This window comes from Phocoena phocoena, chromosome 4 (assembly GCF_963924675.1).
Source record: "Phocoena phocoena chromosome 4, mPhoPho1.1, whole genome shotgun sequence".
Classification (NCBI taxonomy): domain Eukaryota; kingdom Metazoa; phylum Chordata; class Mammalia; order Artiodactyla; family Phocoenidae; genus Phocoena; species Phocoena phocoena.
Window position 1 is genome coordinate 41082400 of NC_089222.1, and position 11078 is coordinate 41093477.

Sequence of the window (11078 nt, forward strand, 5' to 3'; positions counted from 1 at the left end):
ATAAATGTTGGCTGTGATTCTTATAGGCTCCTTTATTTTGAAGTGACATTAATTGCTGTGACAGCCAGGGTACATCGAATCATTCTGCTGCTCTTCAAGGCAGTTTCTTCACCCGAGTGCTGATGTTTACATGTTAATTTAGTTTCCAGCTAAGGAAAGAGTCAAGTTTGGATTCAAAACCCAGGTTAATCAGTTACGCTATGAACAGTGGTTCTTATCCAGGGGCAATTTTATGCCCCAGGGGACACTTGGCAATGTCTGGAGACATTTTTAGTTGTCACAACCCAGGGAGGTGCTACTGGCATTTCGAACATAGAGGCCAAGGATGCTTCTAAATAACCTGCAATGCACGGGACAGGCCCTCCCCTCTCCACAAAGTCTATCTGGTCCCAAGTGCCAGGAGTGCCAAGGCTGAGAAAGAAACTGAGAGAGACTTTGGTGGGATGTTTAATCTCACTGGGCCTCAGTTTTGTCATCTTCAGGAAACAAGAGAAATATTCTACTTGCACGGTTGCTATAAATAATAGAAATAAATATAAAAGGAAAGCGCCTCGGTGGGATCCCCAGCACACAGACACCCAGCCTTGACGCCAGTAGTCCTGGAAGTGGTGGTGTGTTCTGTCTGTTCCTGTACAACAGGAGGAGCGTTCATTCTCCATGAACACTTGGGCAAAGAGAGAGACTCAGAAACCATTTAGGCTTTTTTATTACCAGGAAAAGAAAGTGCTCTACTCCTTTTGTTTCTCGTCTGAGCTGTTTAGACGTGTCTAGAACACGCTGCTGTGCTCACCCTCTTCCATCCCTTCCCAAACACACAAAAGTCCAAGTTGTCCATCCACGTGGACTTGAAGCAACTTTTCTTTTCCGTTATTTATTCAGTTATCATTGACACTGTGTCTCTCTGCCTTAGTTAGGGTAATGCCTTCAGAGAGAATATGATCTTTTGGGGCGTTAATAAGGCACAAAGTCTCCACAGGCCACAGAGCTGAGCCTCCATGAGCGGTCTGTGTGCTCCTGCCCTGGGGTCCTGTCCCAGCACTTCAACACTGAACACGCTATATCCCGCCAGCCTCCCGACTAACACACCTCCCTGTGACGTCTTCATCCTGCCATAGACTGTTTCCTATCATCATTACTTTCTATTCTTTGGATGAAATGTATCTGAAAGGCAGGGTGAAGGCCAAGTTGGCAAGTATTTACCTGATTCTAGATTTCTAGTTAGTGATGTCAAACACCTGTGGGTTCCTACCGGGAAGGACTTCAGAATGTTCTCATATGGGCGACTAAACAGGCCATACAGGCAGGGTTTTCCTCTGGGGGGCAAATGAACCTTACTGCAAATCCTTCTAGGTCCCCCGAAGAGAACAAGGTATATCATCAGAAGTACATAAGCCAGCTTGGCCTCTATCAGAAGGGAGAGCTGAGGGAGAAAGTTACCTACCGTCTAATATGCTGTTTCCCAGCAGGAAATGGCTTTAATGTAAGAGACATCACGCTCAGGCCTCATTTAGCATTCACGCAATGAAGGACTGTTACCCAATGCCAAGCGTGCGCAGGGTGCTGTGCTGGGCACAGGATACGACGGTGAACAAGCCACGTCCCTGCTCTCAGGATGCTTGTGCTGAGCTGCTCACTCCTCCTGAACTTCCTCCTACCCTGGTGCCTGGGACGATGAAATTATTTGCTGAGTCTTTTCCAAGGAGCCGATCCAACCTTACCCGAAATATCCTCTTTACATATTTTGATCAAAGCGCTTCCTTGATTGTTCAAAGTCTGTTCCAAATCTACCTCCTCTGCAAAACCTGCCCCAGGTCGTGAGTGTGCTCCACACTCCCAAAAAGTTTAACTTTCTTCATCAGTCCTTTGCCATCCCCTTCATATATATACACAAAATGTAACCTACACATTCATGTAAAATTCAGCCTCCTTATGCCATGAGTTAGGCACAAGGCATAACCATAGACACCTAGTGAACTGGGGCTGGAAGCATTGGGGAGGGGCACTGAGCTAAGCTGCTCACCAGTTGGGGAGGGCCTGGGAGGACTGGCCCAGTTATAGATGGCGCCCCTGAGAGGGCAGCGGGGCAGCCCAAGTAGAGTGCACACAGGCCTGCTTCCCTGTGCCTATTCTTGGCACATCCAGCAGGTGAACAACTGGGAATCCAGGCGATCTTTGAAAGTCAAGGCCAGACTCATAGCAGTTGTCTTTGGAGGAGACCTGTCCACGCATAACAAGACCTGGTCCACTGTCCTTAGGTGTGGCGTCAGGAATCAAACCTCCAGAAAGAACTGGCAAGAACTATCTCTAGAAGGATCGATATGAATTGAGAGCAGGATAAAGAGGGAGGAATGATGCATTCAAGCCATATCAGTAAAGGAGAACCTAGGAAAAAACTCAGTCCCAAAGACTGGGCAGGTTCCAATTAGGATATGCTGCAGGGGTGTCTGGGGCACACCCAGGTCTCATTGGCAACGATAACTCACACACACAAGGAAGTAGCAGCAGGGATCAAGGAGAGACAGTGAAGAGCACACAGTGGTAGCAGGGCCTGCGGAGCTCAAGTCTGGAAGCGACTTTTTCCCAACAGCACCCGGAGGGAAGAGGAGGACACTATTGATGCAACCCGTATCGGATCAGACGAGCCCAGAACAGAGCCCTGGCCGCAGACGTGGGTCTGCGCTTTAGGGAGTCTGTGCTTCGGAGGGCCTGGCTTCAGGGCTTAAGAAGGCCGGAGGTCGAGCTGGAGGAAATAGCAGAGAGGCAGCTGATTTGCACGTCTTTAGATGTGCAGAGACAGAAATGTTGAACTTTTTGGTTGGACGTGCTTGTATATCTCCTCTCCAAGATTGAAAGACCGTCAAGATTACAGGGCACAGCTTCTCTGTGCTCTGCAAAATCCTGTGTTTGCTATGGCCAGTGATCATGGTGAGGAGGAAAATGGCATATATTAAATTACGCAGTCTGTAAGTTAAGAAAAAGCAGAGCTACAGATATATTCCAATGCTTCCCTGAATCACTCATATATATGAAAGTAGCAAAGGATGACACCACCCCCAGCTATGCATGATGAGTTCATTAGCTTGAGTGTATGTCAAATCGTGGCCTTTGTTTCTCACACTCTAAAAATAGTTACCCGAAGTAAAAGGGACACGATGTGCATCACCGTGAAATCTTTGGGGACTGTTATCACCAAAGACCAAGGAACCGCCCTTGAGCCTGCGTGGACTTGGTCGATACCATGGGTTTGAACAGCTCTGCCGAGAGCAGTTCAGGAATGCTGCCAGCCCTAAACAACTTCACTTATGAGCTAGCGCCAGTTTTACTTTCACAAAAATCCTCCCCAGCACACCCGAGAGAAAGCAGAGGTCCCTTATACTTGGAAATTAGAACCAATGCAAAGAGTAGTGAGACCTGCCCACTCTTGCCCATGACAGAAAACTTAAGAGTCAGGTCTGGGCTCAGAAGAGTGATCTAATGTTTACATACAGAATCTACGTGCTTCTCTGGATATGTAGGGTACCAGGCTCTAGAAGGCTTTACCCTTTATCATTCTTCTTTTCAAAAATAATCTTCCAATGTTAGTTAGTTTCTTCTATCTACATCAAAGTTCAAGAGCAGGAAATTACTCAGATTATACTGAAGATAAACAGCTTTATTCTGTTCAGTTCTTCAAATAATCTTCTATTTAAATCATAGCTAATTACTATTTAGCAAATTAAACTCATTGAATACTTCAGAAATGTCTATTTCACTGTCAGAATGAATGCTTTAGGGATCCCCTGTGGTGAGGAGCCTTCTTTCTTCATTATATAGAATATTATCTAGTTGGCCTGAACCACAACAAAGATTTTTTTTCAGATCCCTTAAAACAAACAAACAATACACATCATTTTTGAAACGTCAGTTCTTCAAGTAGACATTTCTTTAGCACAAGGAGTTTCTTGGGTAAAGCAGAAAGACCTTGCCAGTATCTCTAGCTGTGGTTAGACCCTCAAACCACATGTCAGGAGGTTAGGAGTGGAGAAGGGACGCTTATGGAAAGGTGTGACCTGCTGGCTGGAATGAACTAGGACCAGGCAGTGCTCTCCAAGAGAGCTGCTACCTGGGATGTATGCTCCAAGCTCCACAATCGTTCAGCCATCCAGCCTCCCTAAAACTCGAACAAAGTCTTTTAACTAAAGATTTTAGAGAGTCAATAGTGTGAATTCCTTAAGAACTAAATCCACATTACGAATGAAATCTATTTATTAAACAGTTACTAAGTATAAAGCAAACACACTACACACACAATAGAGGCATGACTGCAGAGGGATTTTGCCCACCATGTCTGTCATGGTACCAGCAGCACTGGCCTTAGACCCATGTGCTTTAGAGGGTCCCTCTCTGGCCATCCTCTAGCCACATTCCCAGCCATATCCCCCACCTCCCTCAGCAAGGAGTTCCAAGGGCCAAGGGGCCTTGTCCACCTAGAACCCAAGCCCTCCCTTCTAGGCAATGATTCAGGTACTCAGGACCCTAGAATTTCCTGCTCAAATAATCCCAGGCCTACGTCACTGACCTACACAGGTCTCTACCCCCGTCCTTCCCCCAAGGGCAGACTGTGCCTCCAGTGTGTGTGCTCAGAGGTCCAAGGAGTGACCGGTGGAGGGGGGCTGTTGACACAGAATGTGGACAAAATTTGGACATATGGTACCGTAAGAGCAGAAGCCCAGGGAGGTCCACACATATGCACACAAGGCCCCATGGTGCAGGGCAGGAACGGAATTGAGTCAGACTGCAGGCTGAGGACCAGTGAGCCAGCGCTTTCTGTCCTACAGAATCCTACATTTGAACTTAATCTTCCAGGTAGTTATGAAGGTATATTTGTTAAGACAGCAGGATGGAATGTATTCATTTAACAGTTTACCGGCCTAATTGAGGACTTCTAAATATCTAGACATATGGTGTGTGGGCCTCCATCTGTACTCCTGTCCTGGGGCCCAACAGTGTTGCAGAGTGGGAGTGCCTAGGGAAATCTCCAGTGCCGGTGAGGATCCTCTTTTTACAGCGTCACCTGTGTCTGCACACCCTGCTAATCTACTTCCCAATCACATCTCAGTCCTTCAGTTATACTGAGCACAGAGAATTCTCAGTGTGTACATCTGGGGCTGCTCAAAGGCCAGTTTTGAAAGAAGGACCTTTATCAGATGTGTTCCTATTGCTCTAGTTATTTCACAGACCTGTGAAAGCTCTAGGAATTGGCTCAGGAACATTACCCAATAGATCTCATCTGCCTTTTGTGTCCACCTCATCCTTGTTTGAACCTATAGCTTTTGTGCTATAGCTAGCTACCCAAAATCTCTGCTGGACAACAGCATTCTTACCCAAATCTGCATCCCCATAAATTGTCCTAGTCTGCCCTTCACCCACAACTTTGTTATAAAGTCCCATTTCCTCACTGAAGATGATTTTATCCAAGTGAGAGAAAAGGAGTCTGCAGACACTAATTCATACTACAGTACGAATGATTGATAGTTTCCTTCTCACGCTTTCAATTGCAATTGACTATTTCAAAAAACTCTAGTTGAACAAAGCTAGTAATTTCAGCTGCCAGCTATTATAGGCGTATTTTAGGAACAACATAGATAAGAATTTTTTTTTAATTGGTGAAAATTTTTATTGGCAAAAAATTATTAACACTGACAAAATATGTTTTTAATTTTATAAATTATCTATTTATAATTAAAACCAATACAGTAAAATATCCCATATAATAAATAGCCCAGTAAAAAAAAATAGACTAATTTAAACTTAATTAGTTACTGGATCGATAACACTGACTGGCAGAGGAGAAACTTAACTTTCTCAATACTGAACATTGCCCAAAGGATTCTATCGATGAACTGTTTGCTCTAACTCCCAATTTAATTCTCACAGAATATGACTTCAGAATTTAGTAATTAAATTTGAATCATGACTGTCTCTGCTCTTCAAGCCTTCCTGAAGGTGATTTCAACCCAAGAGAGTTAATTTTAAATTTAGAGAGGGCTTGTTGGCAAATGTGTTATGAGGGGGGAAAAAATCCCTCTTATGGGGCTTCCCTGGTGGCGCAGTGGTTGAGAGTCTGCCTGCCGATGCAGGGGATGTGGGTTCTATGCCCCGGTCCGGGAAGATCCCACATGCCACGGAGCGGCTGGGCCCGTAAGCCATGGCCGCTGAGTCTGTGCGTCCGGAGCCTGTGCTCCACAGCGGGAGAGGCCACAACAGTGAGAAGCCCGCGTACCACAAAAAAAAAAAAAAAAAAATCCCTCTTATGGTTTTATAATATGTCGAATACCCTGTCAGAGATCCAAAAAATGGAGCAAGGAAGAAAATGCCTTTATTCTTCTGACTGCAATCAGGAGAGCACCCCAGATCTGAAAATCAGAACATCTTGGCATCGTGGTTTCGCCTTGGACTTGTGTAGGGAGGAGTAGACATGTTACAGAGGGAGTGATTTTCCGGTTGGGCTGCTTCTGTCATGAGAAAGTCTCCATCAGTCAGGAACAGGGAGACAAACGGTTTGGCTACTCAGTTATGAAACAAAGATGGGCATTGGGAGAGTCTGTGTCTGTTCCTGTTATAGGTAGACAAGGGAGTCCTCCATGTGCCTTGTCTAAGCCACATGAGGAAGGGTGGTCCTTTACAGTAAGCCATTTCCAGGAACACAAAAGGGGAGGGAGATTTCATTTCTTTTTTTTTTTTTTTGCTGTACGCGGGCCTCTCACTGTTGCAGCTTCTCCCATTGCGGAGCACAGGCTCCGGACGCACAGGCTCAACGGTTCACGGGCCCAGCCGCTCCGCGGCATGTGGGATCTTCCCAGACCGGGGCACGAACCCATGTCCCCTGCATCGGCAGGTGGACTCTCAACCACTGCGCCACCAGGGAAGCCCGAGATTTCTTAACTATCACCATTTTCAGGAGTGCAGGGCTCATGGGAAGTTCAACATTGTCCGTCCATTTGTAGAAGTGTGCATTTTCTTAATGCACTACTGTTCTGTTTCCTGCCAACCCTTCCCTACACCCTGAGAGCAAGAGTCCACTCAGCCCCCGCCCCTCACCGGCCTTGCTCTCTTTCCTCACACCAGGCCCACTCTCACCCCAGGGTCTCTACTCGTGCTGGCCTCTGCCTGGAGTGTTCCACCACCAGCCACTCTCCTTCAGATATTTTGCTGAAATTCTACCTTTTCTTTGAGATCTTCCCTCTCACATTGCCTATCTCCCTTCTTCGCTTTATTTTTCTCCTTGTGGAATGCACAGAATACTTTACTGATTTACCTACTTTATTGTATGTCTTCCTATTAGAATATAAACTCCATGAAAACAGAGATTTTTCACCCCTGTATCCCCAGCACCCGGCGCATGCTAGGCTTGCAATAAGTTTTTGTGAATAGATATGTTAAAACACTTAGTATATGCTTTGCCTCACCTCCTACTATTAAAGCTATTTGTTACAACGATAAATCTTCTTTTTTACACAGTATAACATGAATAGCATGACCTGGGAAGAACAGCATTCTATTTCTCTTCTGCTCAGTCTAAAAGTATTTATTTTAAAACTTTAAAAATTTTTCTTATCATTATAACTAAGGATCCTAAAGACAGTATATAGCTACATATGTTCCAAATATCAACTTTCAGAATTTTGGCTTTGTTACTCACTTGTCTAATTTATCTGAAAGAAAAGGGCAAAGTACTGTGTACATTAAGAAATGGGCACTGATCCCTCAGTGTCTCCTGATCTGCAGGTGCCATGTTAACTATATGTCACACGAGGTCTGGGCACTCAGGGTTAATCTCCTCCTTGCAGCAAATGAAAGTTGCACAATTTAATGAGAACTTTCTTCTCTATTTTCTTTTTTATCTTTGGTGGGAGAAGCAAGCATAACGGCATTTCCCCGAACTTCTTATAATCCTGCAGAAGGTTTAGGCTCCCACAGAATGAGGAGGAGAAAAAAAAATTTTAATGAAAAAGAAGGGGAAAATTAATTCTCAGGTGAGGTTTCTTTATTTTACTTTTTATTGTAAAACTAACATCATCACAAGTAATAGAATATTTTCAAGCCTTTGGAGAGTCTATGGCCCTAATAAAGATTGATTTCATTATTTCATATTTTCTTCTAGTTCCCAATCACAAGCACATGTAATTTTTCATACAGTTGCAATCATAGCATAGATAAAATTTTGTATTTTTAGGGGTTTTTTTTCCTGCTTAATGATAGTCTATAAACATTACCCACATTATCTTAGCATTCTCAAAATTATCACATTTTTGTGCCTGAAGAATATTCCATTAGGGTCACTGATGTACCACGGTTTACTTGTTCAGGGGTAGTTTCCCTTCTTTCTGGGCTACTTCCCTCATCTCTTCTTTTCACTGGACCTGTTGTCAGTTGGACTTCGAAAAAATCTTCCAATTTAGTTATATGACTTGACGTAACTTGGTGTTACCCAAACTATGTTCCTCAGACCTTCCCGTGTGCTACTAATAGGTTTTCTGTGCTAGGTCAGGGAAAGGAAGTGGGGAGGCTGTGAGAAGGGGAGCCTGTCCACAAATGTATTTAATAGACACATCTTGGAGTTTGAGTATCACATCAATATATTGAAGGTTCTGAGAGATCTTTCAGAAAAGGCACTTTTTTGGGGAAGTATAGTTGATTTACAATGTTGTGTTAGTTTCAGGTGTACACCAAAGTAATTCATGCATATATTCAGATATATAGACATGGATTCTTAGAAAAGGCACTTATATAACTTTAATCTAGCTCTCCCAAACTTTGATAATCCAGAACCCTTCCTGGACCATATGGTGACCATCTACGGGAGTGAGCATTTGGCTTCCCTAGAGCCTGGTGCAGAAGCACTGCTCTAACCACTCTCTCTAACTGGAGTCCTGCTAGTCCGGGGACACGTTCCTCGTCTTTAGCTCTTGGTCAAAAGCATCTTTATGCTCCCCATTGATTTCATAGCTAGACTTTCAAAGGAGCAAACGGAAGCCCACATTGTCTTGGTTTAGCACAGGGAGGTGCTCAGGGGCTTAAGAGGTCTGGTTTCTCCTCCCAACCTTGTTACTATCTTTCTCTGTGATTTTAGGCAAATCACCACCACCTCTGCCCCACTGCTCACTCTGTCTAAAAAAAGAGAGGGTCTGGATTAGAACATTTCTGGAAGGGTAAGTCTGAACCCTGTCCCTACAGTCTGCACATGTGCCTGGGGAGATAGTAGGAAGATAAGGAGTAGCCCTCTGAGTGTTGAATGGAGCCTCCAGGAAGAGGATGCTGGATCTCGCACAAGGAGGCTTCCACAGGAGCCCAAACTCTCCAGCAGAGAATACACATGATTCTCAATAGCTGGAGACATTCTCAATGGCCACCAGTGATCAAAACTTTCTCTTTTCTATATCCTTTCCTGCTTAATTTCCTCTGTTGTCTTGCTGCGAGGTATCTTAAGCAACTCACTTCACTTCTCTAAACCTCAGTTACTTATCCTTTCTGAGCCTCAGTTTCCTCATCGTTAAAATAAAAATAATCCAACCTCTCAATGAGATAACATATTTAAAAGACCTAGTACATAGTGAACACTCAATAAATATTAGTTTCCTTTCCTTCCCTTTTCTTTACCATATTAAGTGAATACTGAGTGTCTGAAGAAGATACTGCTAAGGTTGAATAATTGCCAGGAAAACCGGATGAGCATGGAATGGCTTCAGGAAATACCTCAGCTCCAGCTCAGAAGCATGAGAAAGTGGCTGGTGCATCTCGTCAGAGTTCAGCTGATTGATTACTTCATGCCCATTTATATTTGGGTTACAGTGATGTCAATGAACTACAAAAAAAAAAAAATCAACGAGTTTAAATGAATTTGTGGAGGATAAATTCAAAACAATAGATGACTGAGCTATATACTAAATCTTTGAAAATCTAGATCGTAGAAGGAAACTGTGTACTTCTTCTAGACATCCCCAGAGGACTTATCACAGAGAAATGACTGAAATGGACTGACCATCTGGTGACCTAAGCACACCAGACAAAGCATGTAATCTGAGCACGACCCTGCTTGAGCTGGGTCCCTTGGCAACTGCAGATATTTCTACCAACACAATCCTTATAAAATTCCCTTTGGGCTCAAATTCCACAACTGACATTCAAACCATTGTTTCATTTGTATATTCCACTGATGCCTTCAATTTAAGATGCTGATGAAAGAGAAAAACAAATACCATATGCTAACATATATATATGGAATCTAAAAAAAATAAATGGTTCTGAAGAACATAGGGGCAGGACAGGAATAAAGACGCAGACGTAGAGAATGGACTTGAGGACACGGGGAAGGGGAAGGGGAAGCTGGGACGAAGTGAGAGAGTGGCATGGACTTATAAATACTACCAAACGTAAAATAGATAGCTAGTGGGAAGCAGCCCCATAGCACAGGGAGATCAGCTCGGTGCTTTGTGACCACCGAGAGGGGTGGGATAGGGAGGGTGGGAGGGAGATGCAAGAGGGAGGAGATATGGGGATATATGTATATGTATATGTATAACTGATTCACTTTGTTATAAAGCAGAAAATAACACACGATTGTAAAGCAATTATACTCCAATAAAGATGTTAAAACAATAAATAAGATGGGGCTTCCCTGGTGGCGCAGTGGTTGGGAGTCCGCCTGCCGATGCAGGGGACGTGGGTTCGTGCCCCGATCCGGGAGGATCCCGCATGCCGCGGAGCGGCCGGGCCCGTGAGCCATGGCCGCTGGGCCTGCGCGTCCGGAGCCTGTGCTCTGCAACGGGAGAGGCCACAGCAGTGAGAGGCAAGCGTACCACTAAATAAATAAATAAATAAATAAGATGGTGCTGACTTAAGTTGTTCCTTCCTCCTTATTCTTAATATACTTTTTAAATTGAAGTATAGTTGATTTACAATGTTGTGTTAGTTTCAGGTGTACAGCAAAGTGATTCAGATGTATATACATACATATATATGTATGTTTATATATTCTTTTTCAGATTATTTTCCATTACAGGTTATTGCAAGATATTGAATATAGTTCCCTATATTCC